We start from the raw sequence: 21,853 nt of genomic DNA, 5'->3' as shown, positions 1-21,853 counted from the left end.
CTCTCCCCCCCTCTCCCCCCCCCCCTCCCTCTCTCTCCCCCTCTCCCCCCTTCCCCTCCTTCCCCCCTCTCCACTTCTCCCTCCCTCCTCTCCCCTCTCCCTCCTCCCTCTCCCCCCCCACTCATCTCTCCCTCCCCCCCCTTTCTCTCCCCCCCTTCCCTTCCCTATCCTTCCACACTCTTCCCCCTCTCTCCCCCCCTACCCATCTCCCCCTCCCTCCACACTCTCCCCCCTTTCCCCCCCCTTTCCCTCCTCCTTCCCCCTTCCTCTTCCCCTACTCCTCCCTCTCCCCTTCCCCCCCCCTCTGCCCCTCCCCATCACACTCTCATCCTCCCCTTCTCCCCTCTCTCCTCACCCCCCCCCCTTCCCTCCCACCTCTCTTCCTCCTCCTCCCCTCTCTCCACCCTCTCCCACCCCTCTTCAAACCCCATCTCCCCACTACCCCTCTCTCACCCCTACCCCTCTCCCCCCTTCCTGCCCCTCCCCACTCTCCTCCCATTCCCCACTCTCCTCCCCTTCCCATCCCCCTCTCACTTCCCCTACCCCGCTTTGCTCTCCCTTCCAAATCTCTCCCATGTCCTCCTCCCCCTCTCCCCACTTCCCCTCTTCTCACCCTCCCCTGTCCCCATCCAGTCTCCCCCTCACCCCCTCCCCCCACCTGTGTGTTTGGGGGGTGGTTAGTGTGAGTGTGATGCCGCAGCTCCCTCCTCCCCCCCCCGCAAACGCACGTTGGGGAAACAGACACAACGGGTCTACACTTGGTCTAGTTCTATTTAAAATTCTCTTAGAAACATCATACTCTGCAAAGAGACAGAAACAGATACACCTGACAGGATAGATGGATGGGATTCGCGCCCATGAATACTTGGGAGGTGAAGACTCATCAGACAGGAATCATGAAGCTATGCCCATGAGAACTCGGGAAGCTTGGTGAATTTCTGAGAAATTATATCTGCATCATCATGTTGGGATATCTGACCAGAATGGAGTTGTGTTATTGTTGTAATTTGGTTATCATAACATGATAAAAGAGGTGAATTATAATATTGGCCAAATAAACAAAATGGAGAATCTCTGCATTTTCAAAGCCTGCTTGTCCCCTTTCTGTGAAAGCTGCAGGGCCACGAGTTATGGCTTCAAGGTGTCTGGAACCTGGGATGAAGTAAGTGTCCAGATGTGCTCCTTATTGTTAATATGTATGAGGGTTTTGCAAAGAACTAAGCAGGGTGGCAAGTGAATGATTATGATTGGTTATAGAGTGGGCTGTGGTAAGGTATTGTTAATTATGTTGCAGAGTGTTGTGCTGTTATCTTGTGATTGGTTAAAGTGTGAAGCCTTGTTCAAATTGTTCATACGACCTAGAGAAATGTTTATTTACTTTGGTGAACTGTCTCCCAAATAGGACCTTCAGTAGAAACAATGTATTGCCGTATTTTGTGATTAGGTTAGGGAGCTGTCAATAAATGTATTAAAATTATATTTATTTGTGATTGGCTTGTAGGGGTTGCCCCCCCCCCCCCCCATACAGTTTCAAATGGAAATGAAATGACAATGCCACGAGTTGTTTGGACTGCCCTGTTCTTGAGGCTGCAATGCTAAATGGAAATGAATGGACAATGAGTAGGCTGGCCTGCCCTCTGCTTGACACTGCAAATAGAGGGAAGGAGGGGGAGTCGGGGAGGTAGAGGTTGGGGAATAGAGGGAGAGGAGGGCAGTGGGGGAGGTGAGGAGGGATAATGGGGTGGATATGGGGAGGTGAGGACTGGGGAGGTGGTGGATTGAGGGATAGGAAGTGAGGGAAAAGGATAGGGAGGGAGGGAAGGAGGGAGGGAGGGAGTGACTAAGGGTAGCGGAAAGGATGGCGAGGGAGAGTTGAGGGAGGGATTGGGGAGGGTTGGAGGAGGGGAAAGAAGAGGGAGAGTGAACAGGAGGGGGAGGGAGTGCTGGGGAATGAGGGGAAATGAGCTGTGCCTGCGCAGTTTGGGGCTATCCGTTTGTGGTGCAATATTGCATTGGGAAACGGGTTGCATTGGGGTTCCAGACATCCTATGTGACAAGGACCCAACGGGTCCCACTTAGTCTAGTTTTTTTATTAACTCACTCTGACGTCTGGGGTCTTTGGGCCATTATATGGGGGGACTTCGGCACGGACTAGAAGGGTCGAGATGGCCTGTTTCCGTGCTGTAATTGCTGTAATTGTTATATGTTACTTCACCCAGTAGGATTGGCCATTCATCAAAAAATTGATCAATAGGATATACATTGCATTTCATTAGATTGTATGCATTTAACTAAACAAATCATATCCATGTTTTTTGATTGTGTTTGCTAAGTTTAAAGAACATTCAAAACAAATATATATAATTGAACTAAACACTACCTTTTGTTTGGTCATATCCAGAAGACCAACTGAATATCTTTCAACATTTAAATAAATACAAACTGTGTATGAAACTTTGTGGAATTGCAGTTCAATGTCTGTGAGTTCTTCACATTCCTTGTTTGCGGACCATAAAGGGATCTGTTGATCGGGACCAAAATATATCTACTAGGATCTATGAAGGAAAGGCTACATCATGCCACATCTGGTTTGCATGTCAAGTTGTGAAACACCAAAAGGTTTCAGATTCAAAGAGTTGTACAGAATTAGGGATCCCTTGATAGTGAGGGCATTGTCTATTGTGCATGAGACATGGTTTTATGCGGCAAAGAATAGTTTCAAATTAGGAAACAAAGGAATAAAAGTAGGTCATGCTGACTCACCGCCATTTCTTTCTCAGTTTCTATTGTGCACATGGGCAAGAATATCGGGTTGCAGAGCTGAAGGATGTTAGGTGAAATCGAACTGTATAAATGCAGAAAAGAAATGCAATTACGATATTTTTCGAGTTCTGAGTGTAGCATATAAAGACTGATATACTGAATGATTTAAATGTACATATTGGTTGTGAAGCAGTGCAGAATTCTGAATTCTTTACATCACTTTCTTGAACAAATGGGTGGTCAGATGGAAATTGCAGCATTTGTGACAAGTACACAAAACAAAAATGATCACTAATATATTTTGTTTTGGTAATAGTTTATTATTGTCACATGTACAGAGATACAGTGAAACACTTTGTTTACATGTTTTCCTGTTTGTTCCCTTGTGTGTCAGACGATGTGTAGCTCGCTGTTGGCTTCTGTCGTCGGCCAACATGTTGACAGAATTGGTCGCCCGATGCGTCACTGAATGCGTCGTGTCATCATTTCCGGGGATCGCCACAAGGAGGCTTCTGTCATGATCCGGATTAGGAAAAGGGGAGATGCAGTGAGACCTGGGTGTCATGGTACACCAGTCATTGAAGGTAGGCATGCAGGTGCAGCAGGCAGTGAAGAAAGCCAATGGTATGATAGCTTTCATAGCAAAAGGATTTGAGTATAGGAGCAGGGAGGTTCTACTGCAGTTGTACAGGGTCTTGGTGAGACCACACCTGGAGTATTGCGTACAGTTTTGGTCTCCAAATCTGAGGAAGGAGATTTGCCATATTGCCATAGAGGGAGCGCAGAGAAGGTTCACCAGACTGATTCCTGGGATGTCAGGACTGTCTTATGAAGAAAGACTGGATAGACTTGGTTTATACTCTCTAGAATTTAGGAGATTGAGAGGGGATCTTATAGAAACTTACAAAATTCTTAAGGGGTTGGACAGGCTTGATGCAGGAAGATTGTTCCCGATGTTGGGGATGTCCAGGACAAAGGGTCACAGCTTAAGGATAAGGGGGAAATCCTTTAAAACCGAGATGAGAAAAACATTTTTCACACAGAGAGTGGTGAATCTCTGGAACTCTCTGCCACAGAGGGTAGTTGAGGTCAGTTCATTGGCTATATTTAAGAGGGAGTTAGATGTGGCCCTTGTGGCTAAGGGGGTCAGAGGGTATGGAGAGAAGGCAGGTACGGGATACTGAGTTGGATGATCAGCCATGATCATATTGAATGGCGGTGCAGGCTCGAAGGGCCGAATGGCCTACTCCTGCACCTAATTTTTATGTTTCTATCCCCACTTTCCACTTAAACCATACTAGACATAAGTATAAGTTCAATTTAAACTAGCACCTGCATAATACATGGTACACGAAAAAGCTGGAGAAACTCAGCGGGTGCAGCAGCATCTATGGAGCGAAGGAAATAGCCAACGTTTCGGGCCGAAACCCTTCTTCAGACTGAGTTTCTCCAGCTTTTTTGTGTACCTTCGATTTTCCAGCATCTGCAGTTCCTTCTTAAACACCCTGCATAATACATAATCTGCACTGTACATACATACAATCAATTAAAACAATACACAGTACACCAGGTAATGCAAGAGAAACAATAGCAGATTATTGTGTTCACAACATCATAATGTTATAGTGCGGAGGAGATAAGGTATGAGGGCTGTAAAAAGTAGGATTGAAAGTTGGGATCACACTGTTAGCCGGTGGGAGGTCCATTCAGTAGTCTGATAACAAAGGGTAAGAAGCATCTAGAGTCTAGTTTATGTGCTTTCAAGCATTTGTATCTTTGGCCCGATGGGTGAAGGAGGGTGGAATTACCGGGCTGTAAACGGCCCTTGATTATGTTGGCTGCTTTCCTGAGGCATCATGGTGAATAAATGAAGTAAATGGGGGAGGGGGATGTAGTGGGCTGGTCTGTATGATGGACTGGTGGCATCCACGCATCTCTGCAGTTTTCTTGTCTTGAGCAGAGCAGTTGCCAAGTTGTGATGCCTCCCAGTGGAATGTGTTCTGTGGTGCATCTGGAGAATTGTTGTAGACATGCTGGGTTTCCAGAGCCTTTTGGGCAAGTAGAGGAATTGGTGCACTTTCCTAGACATACCACCAATGTATTTAGACCAGTACACATCGTTAGTGATATTTACACCTACAAACATGAACCGAAGATGAACACAAAATGCTGAAGTAACTCAGCAGTGCAGGCAGCATCTCTGGAGAACACTGTGGGACAGGCAGCAACGCTGGGGAACTCAGTGGGACAGGCGACATCTCTGGGGAACTCAGCAGTGCAGGCAGCATCACTGGAGAACACAGTGGGACAGGCGGCATCTCTGCAGTGAACCACTCAACTATCTCTATTTCAACATCATTGATGCTGATGACGACATTATTTCACACCATTTCCAGAAGTCAATGACTAGCTCCTTTGTCTTGCTGACATTGAGGGAGAGGTTGGTGTTTTAGACAATAGACAATAGGTGCAGGAGTAGGCCATATGGCCCATCAAACCATCAATTCAATGTGATCATGGTTGATCATCCCCAATCAGTACCCCATATCCCTGGACTCTGCTATCTTCAAGAACCCTATCTAGCTCTCTCTTGAAAGTTTCCAGAAATCTGGCCTCCACCGGATTCACTAAGGCAGATAATTCCACACGCACAATTCCCTGTGTGAAAAAGTGTTTCCTCAACTCCATTCTAAACGGCTTACCTTATCGATAAGCAAATGGTTGGAACAGAGGCTGGGGGTAAGAGCAGGTTATGAGACAAGGTTGAAGAGTTGAAGATTGTGAAGCCAGAGGGAGCAATGTAGCAGGAACTGACTTGTCTTGTCTAGGTTTGGGCCGTGACTATCAGCTGGAAAGTGAAAAACAAACAATTTTGAGTACTTGGCAAGGTTGATGCTAGAGCTCATATCTGTGTAAAGTATGTGGAGTAAATCAAATAGTCCGACTGGCTTGTGGCCCTCCTCCAGCCCTCTCTCTCCCCCCTCCTACAGCCCTCTCTCCCCACTCCTACAGCCCTCTCTCCCCCACTCCTACAGCCCTCTCTCCCCCCTCCTAGAAACATAGAGCCCTCTCTCTCCCCCCCCTCCTCCAGCCCCCTCTCCTCCCCATTCCTACGCCCTCCCTCCCTCCTCCAACAGCCCTCTCCTCCCCCTCCCTCCTCCTCCAGCCCTCTCTCTCCCCACTCCTACAGCCCCCTCTCCCCCCTCCATAGAAACATAGAAATTAGGTGCAGGAGTAGGCCATTCGGCCCTTTGAGCCTGCACCGCCATTCAATATGATCATGGCTGATCATCCAACTCAGTATCCCGTACCTGCCTTCTCTCCATACCCCCTGATCCCCCCAGCCCCTCCCTCCCTCCTCCAACAGCCCTCTCTCTCCCCACTCCAACAGCCCTCTCTCTCCCCACTCCCAACAGCCCTCTCTCCCCACTCCTACAGCCCTCTCTCCCCACTCCTACGGCCCTCTGCCTTGACGAATCTTCTGGATTTTTTTAGGATGTAACGAGAAAATGGACAAGGGACAGCCCGTGGATTTAGTTTACCCGGACTTTCAGAACGCCTTTGATAAATTCCTTCATAGGAGATTAGTGGGCAAAATTAGAGCACATGGGGGTAGAGTACTGACATGGATAGAGAAGTGGTTGGCAGACAGGAAACAAACAGTAGGGATTAACGGGTCCCTTTCAGAATGGCAGGCAGTGACTAGTGGGGTACCGCAAGCCTCGGCGCTGGGACCGCAGCTATTTATAATATACATCAATGGTTTAGTTGAAAACATTAGCAAATGTGCAAATGACACAAAGCTGGGTGGCAGTGTGAACTGTGAGGTGAATGCTATGAGAATGCAGGATGAATTGGACAGTTTGGGCGAGTGGGCAGATGCATGGCAGATGTAGTTTAATGTGGATAAATGTGAGATTATCCACTTTGGTGGCAAGGACAGGAAGGCAGATTATTATCTGAATGGTGTCAAGTTGGGAAAAGGGGAAGTACAACGAGATCTGGGGGTCAATGTTCATCACTCACTGAAAGTAAGCATGCAGGTACAGCAGGCAGTGAAGAAAGCTAATGGCATGTTGGCCTTCATAACAAGAGGAGGTGAGCAAAGGAGCAAAGTAGTCCTTCTGCAGTTGTACAGGGCCCTAGTGAGACCACACCTGGAGTATTGCGTTCTGTTTTGGTCTCCAAATTTGAGGAAGGACATTCTTGCTATTGAGGGAGTGCAGCGTCGGTTCATAAGGTTAATTCCCTGGATGGTGGGACTGTCATATGTTGAAAGAATGGAGCAACTCGGCTTGTGTACACTGGAATTTAGGATGAGAGGGAATCTTACTGAAGCATACAGGATTATTAAGGGGTAGGACACGCTCGAGGCAGGAAACATGTTTGTGATGTTGGGGGAGTCCAGAACCAGGGGCCCTAGTTTAGGAATAATGAGTAGGCCATTTAGAACGGAAATGAGGAAAAACGTTTTCATTCTCTGCCTCAGAAGGCAGTGGAGGACAATTCTCTGGATGCTTTCAAGAGAGAGTTCGATGGAGCTCTTAAATATAGTGGAGTCAGGGGATATGGGGAGAAAGCAGGATAGGGGTACTATCACAGGGTCAGCCATGATCACAGTGATTGGAGGTGCTGGCTGGAAGGGCTGAAAGCCCTACTCCTGCACCTATTGTCTATTGTCTCTCTCCCCTCCAGCTCCCTCTCCATCCCCCTCTCCCCCCCTCCACCACCCCCTCTCCCCCCCTCCAGCACCCTCTCCCCTCCTCCACCCCCTCTCCCCTCCTCCTCACCCCCTCTCCACTCCTCCATCCCCCCCTCTCCCCCTCCATCCCCCTCTCCCCTCCATCCCCCTCTCCCCTCCTCCATCCCCCTCTCCACTCCTCCATCCCCCTCTCCCCTCCAGCCCCCTCTCCCCCTCCTCCCTCCTCTCCCCTCCTCCATCCCCCCTCTCCCCTCCTCCAGCCCCCTCTCCACTCCATCCCCCTCCTCCCCTCCATCCCCCACTCCACTCCTCCATCCCCCCTCCACTCCTCCCCTCCTCCTCCCTCCCCCTCCTCCATCCTCCTCTCCCCTCCTCCATCCCCCTCTCCCCCCTCCTCCACCCCCTCTCCACTCCATCCCCCTCTCCCCCTCCATCCCCCACTCCACTCCTCCCATCCCCCTCTCCCACTCCTCCAGCCCCCTCTCCCCTCCAGCCCCCTCTCCCCTCCTCCCTCTCCATCCCCCTCTCCCCTCCTCCAGCCCCCTCTCCACTCCTCCAGCCCCCTCTCCACTCTCCTCCAGCCCCCTCTCCCCCCCTCCCCTCCTCTCCCCTCCTCCTCCCCCCCCCTCTCCCCTCCTCCATCCTCCTCTCTCCCCTCCTCCATCCCCCTCTCCCCTCCAGCCCCCTCTCCACTCCTCCATCCCCCTCTCCCCTCCATCCCCCACTCCACTCCTCCATCCCCTCTCCCATCCACTCCTCCATCCCTCCTCTCCACTCCCTCCATCCTCCTCTCCCCTCCATCCCCCTCTCCCCTCCACTCCCTCTCCACTCCTCCATCCCCCTCTCCCCTCCTCCATCCCCCTCTCCCCCTCCAGCCCCCTCTCCACTCTCCCTCCACCCCCTCTCCCCTCCACCACCCCCCTCTCCCCTCCTCCAGCCCCTCTCCCCTCCACCTCCCTCCCCCTCCTCCCCCCCCTCCTCTCCCCCCTCCCCCTCCCCCTCCTCCATCCCCCTCTCCTCCCCTCCAGCCCCCTCTCCCACTCCTCCAGCCCCTTCTCCCCACTCTTCCGTCCCTTTATCCACACCTTCATCCCTCTTTTCTCCCGACGCCTCTATCTTCTCCCCCCTTCCCCCGTCTTGCCTCACACCCATGCCTCCAGCCCTTTGTCTCCCCACCTCTTCCCCATTTCCCCAACTCTCCTTACCCATTCCCCTCCTGCTCTCCCCAAAATACTGCATCATACTTGCCCCTCCTTGCGCTGTCCATTGCTCTCTTTCTCCTCTTCACCTCTACATTGCTCCCCTCTTCCTCTCCTTCCCAACACTCCTCCCCACACACCCCTTTCCATCTCCCCACTCCTTGCCCACTCTCTCAACACAAGCCTTCCGCTCACTCTCCGCACACACCTACACTCTCCTCTCTCTCTCTCTGCCCACTCTCCCCTACACACTCCTCCCCTCTCCCTCTCTCCTCCGATCCCCATTCACACACACGTCCCCTTTCTCTCCCCACTCCTCCCATTTCTCTCCCCACACTCCACCTTGTCTGCCCCCACTGCCTCTCTCTCTGCCATCTCCCTCCCAACCTCTTCCATTTCAACCCCCACTCTCTCCCCACACTCCTTCCGCCCGCTCATAATCCCCCTCTCCCCTCCTCCCTCTCCTCCTCTTCTCTTCCTTTATCTTCCTCCCCCTCCTCCCCTTCTCTCCACTCCTCGCCCCCTCCTCCCCTCCTCCCCTCCTCCTCTCTATCACACCCTTCTCCTTTTCCTCGTTCCTCCTCCTCTTCCAATCATCTCCACTCCCCCCCTCTCCCCTCAACTCCCTCTCACCTCTGCTCTCCTCTCCTCATATTACTACTCTCCCTCCTCTCCTCCCCCCTCCTGATCTCTCCATAACATCACTCAATGCTGCCCTTATCTCCTCTCCCTCTCCCCATCAGTTTCCTCTCCCCTGCTCTCCCTCTATCCCTTCCACTTCTCCCATCCACTGCCTCCACTCCATCCTCTCACTCTCCCCTCCTCCACTCTCCCCTCTCCCTTCATGTCTTTCCATATCTCCTCTCTCCCTCACTAACATCTCTGCATCCCTCCGTTCTCACTGCCCCCACAGCCTTCACCTCTCTCCCCACTCCCTCTATCCACTCAACCGTCTCTTTACCCTCTTCCCCCCAGTTCTACCGCCTCACCTCACCCTCTCTCTCCCCTCCTAGAAACATAGAAACATAGAAATTAGGTGCAGGAGTAGGCCATTCGGCCCTTCGAGCATGCACCGCCATTCAATATGATCGTGGTTGATCATCCAACTCAGTATCCCGTTCCTGCCTTCTCTCCATACCCCCTGATCCCTTTAGCCACAAGGGCCACATCTAACTCCCTCTTAAACACTGCACACAAGGGGTGATGGACAGGAAACTCCAATAAAAGTAATGATATCGGATCTGAAACAAAATGACCGTGTTGAATGGGACAGTGGAGGATGGAGTTAAAGGGAAAGGGTTTCTTAAATGTGTGAGCGTAGAGACCGAGGGGTGTAAAATGAGGGTAGAAGAAATAGATAGCAAGGTGAAAAGTAAAAGTGGCAGGCAGACAAAACCAGGGCAAAAATCAAAAAGGGCCACTTTTCAACATAATTGTATTAGGGGGAAGAGTGTTGTAAAAACAAGCCTGAAGGCTTTGTGTCTCAATGCAAGGAGCATTCGTAATAAGGTGGATGAGTTGAATGTGCAGATAGCTATTAATGACTATGATATAATTGGGATCACGGAGACATGGCTCCAGGGTGACCAAGGCTGGGAGCTGAACATCCAGGGATATTCAATATTCAGGAGGGATAGACAGAAAGGAAAAGGAGGTGGGGTAGCGTTACTGATTAGAGAGGGGATTAATGCAATGGAAAGGAAGGACATTAGTTTGGAGGATGTGGAATCGGTATGGGTAGAGCTGCAAAACACTAAGGGGCAGAAAACGCTGGTGGGTGTTGTGTACAGGCCACCTAACAGTAGTTGTGAAGTTGGAGATGGTAACAAACAGGAAATTAGAAATGCGTGCGACAAAGGCAAAACGGTTATAATGGGTGACTTCAATCTACATATAGATTGGGTGAATCAAATTGGCAGGGGTGCTGAGGAAGAGGATTTCTTGGAATGTATGCGGGATAGTTATCTAAATCAACATGTAGAGGAACCAACGAGAGAGCAGGCTATTTTAGACTGGGTATTGAGTAATGATGAAGGGTTAGTTAGCAATCTTGTTGTACGTGCCCCCTTGGGCAAGAGTGACCATAATATGGTTGAGTTCTTCATTAGGATGGAGAGTGACATTGTTAATTCAGAAACAATGGTTCTGAACTTAAAGAAAGGTAACTTTGAGGGTATGAGGCGTGAATTGGCCAAGATTGACTGGCAATTAATTCTAAAAGGGTTGACAGTGGATATGCAATGGAAGACATTTAAAGACTGCATGGATGAACTACAAAAATTGTTCATCCCAGTTTGGCAAAAGAATAAATCAGGGAAGGTAGTACATCCATGGATAACAAGGGAAATCAGGGATAGTATCAAAACGAAGGATGATGCATACAAATTAGCCAGAAAAAGCAGCATACCGGAGGACTGGGAGAAATTCAAAGACCAGCAGAGGAGGACAAAGGGCTTAATTAGGAAAGGAAAAATAGATTATGAAAGAAAACTGGCAGGGAACATAAAAACTGACTGCAAAAGTTTTTATAGACATGTGAAAAGAAAGAGATTAGTTAAAACAAATGTGGGTCCCTTGCAGTCAGAAACAGGTGAGTTGATCATGGGGAACAAGGATATGGCGGACCAATTGAATAACTACTTTGGTTCCGTCTTCACTAAGGAAGACATAAATAATTTGCCGGAAATAGCAGGGGACCGCGGGTCAAAGGAGTTGGAGGAATTGAGTGAAATCCAGGTTAGCCGGGAAGTGGTGTTGGGTAAATTGAATGGATTAAAGGCCGATAAATCCCCAGGGCCAGATAGGCTGCATCCCAGAATACTTAAGGAAGTAGCTCCAGAAATAGTGGATGCATTAGTAATAATCTTTCAAAACTCTTTAGATTCTGGAGTAGTTCCTGAAGATTGGCGGGTAGCAAACGTAACCCCACTTTTTAAGAAGGGAGGGAGAGAGAAAATGGGGAATTACAGACCAGTTAGTCTAACATCGGTAGTGGGGAAACTGCTAGAGTCAGTTATTAAAGATGGGATAGCAGCACATTTGGAAAGTGGTGAAATCATTGGACAAAGTCAGCATGGATTTACGAAAGGTAAATCATGTCTGACGAATCTTATAGAATTTTTCGAGGATGTAACTAGTAGCGTGGATAGGGGAGAACCAGTGGATGTGGTGTATCTGGACTTCCAGAAGGCTTTCGACAAGGTCCCACATAAGAGATTAGTATACAAACTTAAAGCACAAGGCATTGGGGGTTCAGTATTGATGTGGATAGAGAACTGGCTGGCAAACAGGAAGCAAAGAGTAGGAGTAAACGGGTCCTTTTCACAATGGCAGGCAGTGACTAGTGGGGTACCCCAAGGCTCAGTACTGGGACCCCAGCTATTTACAATATATATTAATGATCTGGATGAGGGAATTGAAGGCAATATCTCCAAGTTTGAGGATGACACTAAGATGGGGGGCAGTGTTAGCTGTGAGGAGGATGCTAGGAGACTGCAGGGTGACTTGGATAGGCTGGGTGAGTGGGCAAATGTTTGGCAGATGCAGTATAATGTGGATAAATGTGAGGTTATCCATTTTGGTGGCAAAAACAGGAAAGCAGACTATTATCTAAATGGTGGCCGATTGGGAAAGGGGGAGATGCAGCGAGACACCAGTCATTGAAGGTAGGCATGCAGGTGCAGCAGGCAGTAAAGAAAGCGAATGGTATGTTAGCTTTCATTGCAAAAGGATTTGAGTATAGGAGCAGAGAGGTTCTACTGCAGTTGTACAGGGTCTTGGTGAGACCACACCTGGAGTATTGCGTACAGTTTTGGTCTCCAAATCTGAGGAAGGACATTATTGCCATAGAGGGAGTGCAGAGACGGTTCACCAGACTGATTCCTGGGATGTCAGGACTGTCTTATGAAGAAAGACTGGATAGACTTGGTTTATACTCTCTAGAATTTAGAAGATTGAGAGGGGATCTTATAGAAACTTACAAAATTCTTAAAGGGTTGGACAGGCTAGATGCAGGAAGATTGTTCCTGATGTTAGGGAAGTCCAGGACAAGGGGTCACAGCTTAAGGATAAAGGGGAAATCCTTTAAAACCGAGATGAGAATAACTTTTTTTCACACAGAGAGTGGTGAATCTCTGGAACTCTCTGCCACAGAGGGTAGTTGAGGCCAGTTCATTGGCTATATTTAAGAGGGAGTTAGATGTGGCCCTTGTGGCTAAGGGGATCAGGGGGTATGGAGAGAAGGCAGGTACGGGATACTGAGTTGGATGATCAGCCATGATCATATTGAATGGCGGTGCAGGCTCGAAGGGCCGAATGGCCTACTCCTGCACCTAATTTCTATGTTTCTATGTTTCTATGACCAGTAGATCGGCCGCTGCCATGGCCACCAGGTAGCGAGTGCTGCAGGTGGAGAGGCCGCACTTTCCCCGGGACAGGATCACAATCGCCACTAAATTCACTGCAGAAAGAGAAGGGAACGGACACTGGGTGTTACTGACACGTTCTCCGGGGCTGAACACCGGCTCGATTTTCAGCTAAAGATCAGGAGTGTCGGAGTCGGTGCGCGGCTGCAAGTTTAACAATGTCAGACCCGGCTCCGACTGTGCCCAACATGTCTGCTACAGGGGAGAAGAGATAAGGCGGTGGACGGGGTAAAGGGCGGGAAGTGAAAGAAGAGGCGCCCGCTACAATAGGCGAATGGTCCTTTCAAAAGTGAAACCGGCTCACAGTCTCTGACAGAGTAAGTTAATAATGCCTTACTTTTGATGAAATTCAGCGAGCAAACGCGATAATTCCCGATATTTTGGACCTGTAAATATCCACGGCAAATGTCGGCTGTTCATTTCCGCCGGTTTGGCGGCACCAGTTCCCTCTTGAATTTACCTTACTTGCTATCTTTTTTTTTCCTGTAAATCTAGGTAACTGTGCCTCACGGTCACCCCGACTGGCACAGTAAATTGCAGCTCACAACCTCGCTGTTTTCTATGTTTTTAACGGGTGGGAAAATGCGTTTTTCCCCATCCACTAACATGTACCGAACCCTCGAGTGTCCTCCACTTGAGAATTTTGGTCACGTGGGTGCGGATCTACGCTCCAGTGACCTTTAGTGAAATCACCCTATAAACAGGGCTCAGGGAACTCGGCATCTGATGGGGACGAGGAGGGGTCCAGAGAGAAGGCAGCAGGAGCAACTTAGAATCCAGCAGCTGAGTAGCTCCGTTAATGGACTCATTCCACAGTGAGTTCAGTTTTGTAACAACACCGCGGGTGGATCCGCGGCCACTGGTTCAAGTGATCGATCCAATTATTGACAAACAGGCGGTGGAAACTGACTGTCACAGACTCCATAGTGAGACACAGTGACCACAGGAGCGGGTGTTCACTCTGACCAATAACTCAGACACAGTGAACTTTATAATGTAAGCCCCCCCAAAGTCACCGGCCTGGAGAGCTACCCGGCCTGAGCACTGGGTCAACTCTGGGCAAGGTCCCACTGAGGGCAAGTACAACATTCTAGTGGCTTTCGCCAGTCAGAGAGAAAGAGGGGTAGTTTCGTATCTCTGAGGAAAAATGGCAACGTTAAAAATTATTTAACTAAGAGGATTGAAATCGCTGATGTATTCTTTTTTTTTAAATTTTAAGTAATTTATTTATTTAGGGGACAGTGCATATTAATAAACATTTACATGTAATACACAAGATTGTAGCCAGTAGCTAATTTCCATCTTTAGTCCCTCTGTTAAACAAGGTAAACACATCACAACACAATCAATCAATAAGAAAAGAGACAAAACAAAAATCAAAAACAAAACAAAACAAACAATAAAGTAAAAAAGTAACAATAAAAGAGTACCATAGGATAATGTTAAGGTAGATTATGATTGCAGTTTTGATTTTGCAGTAACCATGTTTTTAGATGTTTGGTAAATGTTTCCAGGTCTGCGACGCTCGATATGAAAATACTGACTGCCCAAAGACACTTTTCCCAAACAGGACTATACAATCACCCCTGGAGGCTGCTCTTGTCGACCTATTTGTGTTTTTCTTTATGAAGTCCTTTAACGGAGGTGGGGCCAGTCCACGGAAGATTTTGTAAACTAAAATCAAGTCCGAATATTTTATTACGTTTTCCCAGCTCAGCAGATCAAATTTCTTCAGGATGCTACAGTGATGGTACATTCTGGGCTTTTTGTCAAGAGTTTTTAGGGCTCTGGGGGGGGGGGGGGAGTCTACAGGGGAACAAGCCTCAGCACCGCAGCGAACTCAGCCGTGAGTATTCAACGCTAAGCAGGGAGCGGCCAGGCGGGCGGTTGTGTTAACTCGTTCGGTGCCGGTACAACAGCAGACCAGGTTGGAGGTTTGAGTGTGTTAACATTTGTGTCGGGGTTAATGTCCGGGCCGGGGTACGGGTGAGATTTAACCCTCTGTCTGTGTGTATGTGTATATCTCTGTGTTTCTGTGGTTGTGTGTGTGTATCTCTATCTGCGTGTGTGTGGGGGTGTGGGGGTGTGGGGGTGGGGGGGGCAGTGGAAAGACAGAGAGAGGGGGATTTTTCAGAAGAGTTGGAAATGATTACTGTCAATACGAGCCGCTCACGGAGCAGAGTCAGAATGAGAAACACTGCTCGACTCTCACACACACACACACTCGTGGAGTGAACTGGAGATATAAATGTGGCTGGGGGGAGAGGAGTTGGGGGGGGAGAGAGAGGAAGGGGGGGGGGGGGGGGGGGTGGCAGGGAGAGAGAGAGAGAGGGGGAGAGGGGAGGGGGAATTGTAGAGAAGGGGGGAAGCCGGGGAGAGAGGAAGGGGAGAGGGAGAGAGAGAATTGGAGAGGGGGAGAGAGAGAGAGGAGGGGGGTGGGGGGTGGGGACAGAGAGAGAGGGGGGGGGGGGGGGAGAGAGGGGGGATAGGGGAGAGAAAGCTCCCTTCTGCCTCACCACCACTGTTGGCTGTCCTTTGTGTAGCAATGTTACAAAATTTTGAGATTTAAAAAATCAAATCTGCAATTTATCCCATCAGATAAAGCATAACAATAAGTTTAATTTGACACCAAATTCACTTTCATATCTCAAGTATTAAAAAAGTTATGACCATTTTCATACTCGGAAATTAGCATCTTGTTCCCTATTGATTTTCAATGGACATTACAAAAAAGCTGTGATCTTGGATAATCAAAAGCCCATTTCTTAAGGAAAGATTAACATTTTTAAATAGCGTAAGTGTCCAAAGATTATTCACAAATAATTCACATTATAACATGATTTTTATATCTAATTTACATTAATTTATAGGCCAAATGGAAGGAATTTAGTGTTCAATTGCTGTAAATAAATGCCCATTTAAATCGGCTTTTTAGTGGGTTCATGTGGAACGCGCTGGTTTAGAACGTTGACATAGCGCTGGATTAGTGCCCTCAAATGCCGAGAAAAATACTGCGGGATATCAAAAAGCCCAAAATGAACTATTCGTTATAGATAACTTGATATATAGGGTTATATATATATATGCCCCATTTAATGTAAAAATAAGGTACATACCTTTAATTGTTTGCTTTATAAAACCTTGGGGCTGCGAGAGGTTGCGGAATGAAACAGTAATTTTAAAACTATTAGAACTATATTATCGAGGCCTATAAAACTAATAATACCTTTTGCGACCGGGTCTTGCAGCGATTTTTCGTTAATTATTTACTAGGCTGAACATGTGCGATTAGTACAGCCTAGTAAAAATCGCGTTTTAAACCCGCCCCCTCCAAACAGCGCCAAAATCGCAGACATGGCTGAGGGCAGATTCCCAATGACGATTCAGGTAGGTTTTGTAACATACCTACTTTGTGAGGTGATTGGAGACCAAAACCAGTTACTCTTTAGATCTCCCTCTCACTCCCTCCTTCTTTAGAGAGGGGGGGGGGGTGGGAAGGAAGTGGGAGAGGGCAGAGGGGAGGGAGGAGTGTGCCTTGCTTGGCGGGGGAGAGGGATGTGGGAACGCTGTACGCAGGTGGTGACTCACTCTCACACTGGGATCCCCTCACTGTTATTACGCAGTCTATCTGATTCCCAGCACCCCCCCCCCCACCCCCCATGGAGCTCAGGAAATGTGCAACGTTTCCGGTCGAAACCCTTCTCTGACCCGGCTCAAAACTTTGGCTATATCCTTCGCTCCATAGATGCTGCATCAACCCCTGTCCCACTGTGTGAGTTCACCCAAGAGCTCTCCCGAGTTTAAAATCTCTGTGTCGCATCTCTGTCCCTATCTTCAAATTCCCACTTTGAAATAAAATACAACTTTCGACTTAGAAATTTTGCAGTAGGATCACGATTAGTGGATTCCCACGCAAATCAGCAAAGATCAAGTAATATTGGAATTGTTTTATTTTGCATCAAACTTTGATGTATTAAAGCTATTGCTTAATGTAGGTACGTTATAAAACTTATCTTCAGCAGGGCTGCAGTTCTGCCACTGCCCATGTGTGTCGGTTTTATTACATTTTGTTTAACTGCTCTGGATATTTTAATTGCTGGAGTAATTTAAAAATCAACTTCTAAAGCCTTCAACACCGACAACGGGAACGGATCTCACATACGGGCCAGGTAAACGAAAGCCGTTTATTTTACATATAAACGTGCTTGTTAGGATGCCTTTAATCAAAATTTTACGTTGCGAAAAGGTGACTTAGGACCCATACGAACCGGCAGTATTTTTCCTGCCGACATGGGGTTGAAATTCACCGCAACCGCAACGTTCCAAACCATCGCGTTCCCCAAAATCCCACTCGCAAGATGATTTAAATGGCCATTAATTTACGGGAATTAAACACTAAATTCCTTCCATTTGGCCTATAAATTCATGACAATGAGATTTAAAAATCATGTTATATTGTGAATTATTGTGTGAATGTTATTTGGACACTTAGGCTAGAAATTGAGAGATGTTTAGATCTAGTAATTGAATTTTGTAATTAGCTACAATTAGGTAACTAACTAATTATATGCGTTAATTTCAGGTCATCCATGTTAGATTGTTTCATATTTGTTTCAGAATGCTTCAATCTATAATAACTGAATATTTCATTCAGTTCTCATAATTTTTAAGAAAGTTATGGGCTTTTGACTGTCCTCGATCACAGCTTTTGAGTTAAGTCAATGGAAATGCAATAGGGAACAAGATGCTAATTTCCGAGAATTAAAATGGACTAACTTTCTTTATACTGAAGATATGAAAGTGAATCAGGTGTCAAATTAAACTTATTTTTATGCTTTATATGATGGGATAAAGTACAGGCTTGATTTTTTAAATCTCAAAATGTTGAAACATTGCTACTTAATGATGGTGAGAATATGGATTCCAGTTGCAACAATTGTAAAATTTGCAGCACTTACCCATCATGTGTACTAAAAATTCTGACATCCAACAGACTTCATGACAAGGCATATGATAACCTTTATGAACTTTATAAAGTCATCTGCACACTATCAGTTACTCAAGTCCAATGTGAGAGAACATTTTCAAAGCTAAAGATCATAAAGACAAGGTTAAGAAATACGCTGTCTGAGGAGAATTTGGAATCATACATGTTGCTATCCATCGAAAAGGAATTGTTAGATGAATTGGATGCAGAAGCAATTATTGGCAGATTTGCACAATCATCTAGCGAACCCAAACGATTGCTCTTAATATAGTGGACTGCATGTAATGCTCTATTGTGCTTTTGAACTATCTGTTAATGTGTAAATTGTGCAGTAAACTATTTTAAAATATCAACGAATTATTTAAATTAAAATAAATAAATAATAAAATGCAATTATAACATTCGGTATTTACATTCGGTATCTACTGCCAGTAATATTCTGTGCTGTAATTGTTATATGGTTAATATGTACAGTACATGTACACTGTAATTACTAAGAAATACATATTTTTTCCACAAAAATTTTAATTGTACCCTTTTTTCCATATGTATTTTTTGAAAAATTTATTTATTCGTTATAAAAATTATGAGGGAAATGAATGCAACATCTCCAAGTTTGCGGATGACACGAAGCTGGGGGGCAGTGTTAGCTGTGAGGAGGATACTAGGAGGCAACAAGGTGACTTGGATAGGCTGGGTGAGTGGGCAAATGCATGGCAGATGCTGTATAATGTGGATAAATGTGAGGTTATCCACTTTGGTGGCAAAAACAGGAAAGTAGACTATTATCTGAATGGAGGCCGATTAGGAAGAGAGATGCAACGAGACCTGGGTGTCATGGTACACCAGTCATTGAAAGTAGGCATGTAGGTGCAGCAGGTGGTGAAGAAAGCGAATGGTATGTTAGCATTCCTAGCAAAAGGATTTGAGTATAGGAGCAGTAAGGTTCTACTGCAGCTGTACAGGGTCTTGGTGAGACCACACTTGGAGTATTGCGTACAGTTTTGGTCTCCTAATCTGAGGAAAGACATTCATGCCACAGAGGGAGTACAGAGAAGGTTCACCAGACTGATTCCTGGAATGCCAGGACTTTCATATGAAGAAAAACTGAATAGACTCGGTTTGTACTCGCTCTAATTTAGAAGATTGAGGGGGGAAACTTGCAAAATTCTTAAGGGGTTGGACAGGCTAGTTGCAGGAAGATTGTTCCCGATGTTGGGGAAGTCCAGAACAAGGGGTCACAGTTTAAGGATAAGGGGGAAATCTTTTTGGACCGAGATGAGAAAAACAAAACATTTTTCACACAGCGAGTGGGGAATCTCTGGAATTCACTGCCACAGAAGGTAGTTGAGGCCAGTTCATTGGCTATATTTAAGAGGGAGTTAGATGTGGCCCTTGTGGCTAAGGGGATCAGGGGGTATGGAGAGAAGGCAGGTACAGGATACTGAGTTGGATGATCAGCCATGATCATATTGAATGGCGGTGCAGGCTCGAAGGGCCGAATGGCCTACTCCTGCGCCTATTTTCTATGTTTCTAAATGATAACATTGTAGCTGTGGGTGGGCCCCCTTTGTCTCCTGGCAACCAATATTTTTAGACGCAGTCCGCCACAATTTATGGCGATACTGTGGGATGTAAATTGGGAGCGGTATTCTTCCAGCAAAGGGGACATCGTTTCAAACTCCATCAGATTCAATTCTCCACCTTGTGTTTATCTGATTTCCTTCTATCCGCTTCACTCAGCAAGGCAATCCTAAATTCCAGGGTTTCTTTCAGGGCTTAGTTATCCAATTAGTTCAACAGATTGCCTCGGACTAAAATGGCCCCTCCACTCTGCTTCGCCACTCAAGATGATCGCGGCTTATCTCTGCCTGGAATGGATCTGACTTTACCCTGGGATAATAAAACTATCTGCCTTCATCACCTCTGAGGAGGAACGTCCAAACTCACGACACTCAGAGGACAGAAACATTGCCACATCTGAATTGTCCTAAACATAGATAAAACGGCGAATGATGCAGCACAGCGCGCTCCTCCCTTTCTCTTTCCACCCTTCCTTACTGCTGTCACTCTCTCTGAACTGTCACTCTCTATCCCACCCTCCCTATTCTCCCTCTCTGCGTTTCTGTCTCTCCCCCTTCCCCCTCCGCCCCTCCCATTCTCACTGCATCTCTCTGACCCTTCCCTCTCTCCCCTTTGCCAACCCATTCGCTCTGAACTCCATCTTCCCACTCTCCCTTTGGGATAGTTCACTCTCCCTCCATCTTTTCCCCTTTCGCCTTCTCTATCTCCCCCTTTCATCTTTGTACATCCTATCTGTCTCTCTCCACAACCATCTTCCTGCTCGCTCCCACGCCTTTCTTGGGAAGTGTGGTTAAAATGGTTAGTCACCATGGGATGTAACGACTGTCCCAAAACACCAGAGGAGACTAAAGAAGGTACATCTGTCTCCTCAGATTCTGGTGAACTTCTACCGCTGCATGATCGAAAGCATCCTTACCAACTGTATCACAGTATGGTATGGCAACTGCTCTGTCTCCGACCGGAAAGCACTGCAGAGGGTGGTGAAAACTGCCCAACGCATCACCAGTTCCTCACTACCCTCCATTTAGTCTGTCCAGAGCAAGCGATGTCTGCGAAGGGCGCGCAGCATCGTCAAGGACTACTCTCACCCCAACCATAGATTGTTTACCCTCCTCCCATCCTTGAGGCGCTACAGGTCTCTCCGTGGCTGGACCAGAAGGTCCAGGAACAGCTTCTTCCCTGTAGCTGTTACACACCTTAACTCTGCACCTTGGTGATTGCCAATCACCTCCCTGGCCACTCCCTCCCACAGAAAAATTGCACTAATGTATGTACATATATATATATATCCCACAGAAATATTGCACTAATGTATGCATATATATATATATATATTCTGCTGTTCATTATTCTATGTTCGCTCTTCTGGGTGAGATGCTAACTGCATTTCGTTGTCTCTGTACTGCACACTGCACAATGACAATAAAGATTGAATCTGAATCTTACACTCCCGCAGCCGTACCAGATGTGACAGATGTTCACCTGCACCTCCTCTAATCTCATCTCCTGCATGCGATGTTCCAGATGTGGCCTCCTTGATATCGACCTGGTCCAAGGTAGACTCGGCGACCTGTTTACTCTCGTTCCGCCACGGCCTGCCATAGTGAAGCGACTGAAAGAAAGACCACTTCACATTCCGCTGTGGGGGCCACACTGTATGTGTGGGGGTGGGGGCACTGTGAGTGTCACTGGGGGTCTCACTGTGTGCGTGGGGGGTCCGGGTTACTGGTGGAGGTTACTACTGGTGGACTGACACTACCCCGCAGTGTGGAACTACAATAGTACTGCGGCCCGGGACTGTGTTAGTGGTGACAACAAACACACTGGTGTTGTACTCATGGATTGTGGATCCTCAGCACAGAGAGGGGGAGATGGAGGAGGGGGAGGGGGAGGGGGAGATGGAGGAGGGGAGGGGGAGATGGGATGGGGGAGGGGGAGATGGAGGAGGGGGAGATGGGAGGAGGGGGGGAGATGGAGGAGGGGGAGATGGAGGAGAGGGGAGGGGGAGATGGGGGAGGGGGAGATGGGGGGGAGGGGAGGGGGAGATGGGGGAGATGGGGGAGGGGAGGGGGGAGATGGAGGAGGGGGGAGGGGGAGATGGAGGAGGGGGGGATGGGAGGGGGGGGGGGGGGGGGGAGATGGGGAAGGGAGGGGGGGGGGGGGGGGGGGGGGGGGGGGGGGGGGGGGGGGGGGG

The 21,853-nt window shown here is 47.8% G+C and overlaps 1 long non-coding RNA gene across 1 annotated transcript; it reads right to left on the bottom strand.

Moving 5' to 3' along the window:
• Positions 1 to 2,474: 2,474 nt before the first annotated feature.
• On the bottom strand, positions 2,475 to 21,545 carry LOC129693401 (uncharacterized). Its single transcript, XR_008722872.1, has 3 exons — positions 21,122 to 21,545; positions 5,466 to 5,611; positions 2,475 to 3,275 (listed from the first exon to the last, which is right to left on the bottom strand). It is a non-coding gene; the product is annotated as an uncharacterized LOC129693401 (long non-coding RNA).
• Positions 21,546 to 21,853: the final 308 nt, after the last annotated feature.

Source organism: Leucoraja erinacea, unplaced genomic scaffold, assembly GCF_028641065.1.
Source record: "Leucoraja erinacea ecotype New England unplaced genomic scaffold, Leri_hhj_1 Leri_277S, whole genome shotgun sequence".
Lineage (NCBI taxonomy): Eukaryota > Metazoa > Chordata > Chondrichthyes > Rajiformes > Rajidae > Leucoraja > Leucoraja erinaceus.
This window is presented reverse-complemented; position numbering and strand designations above follow the sequence as displayed.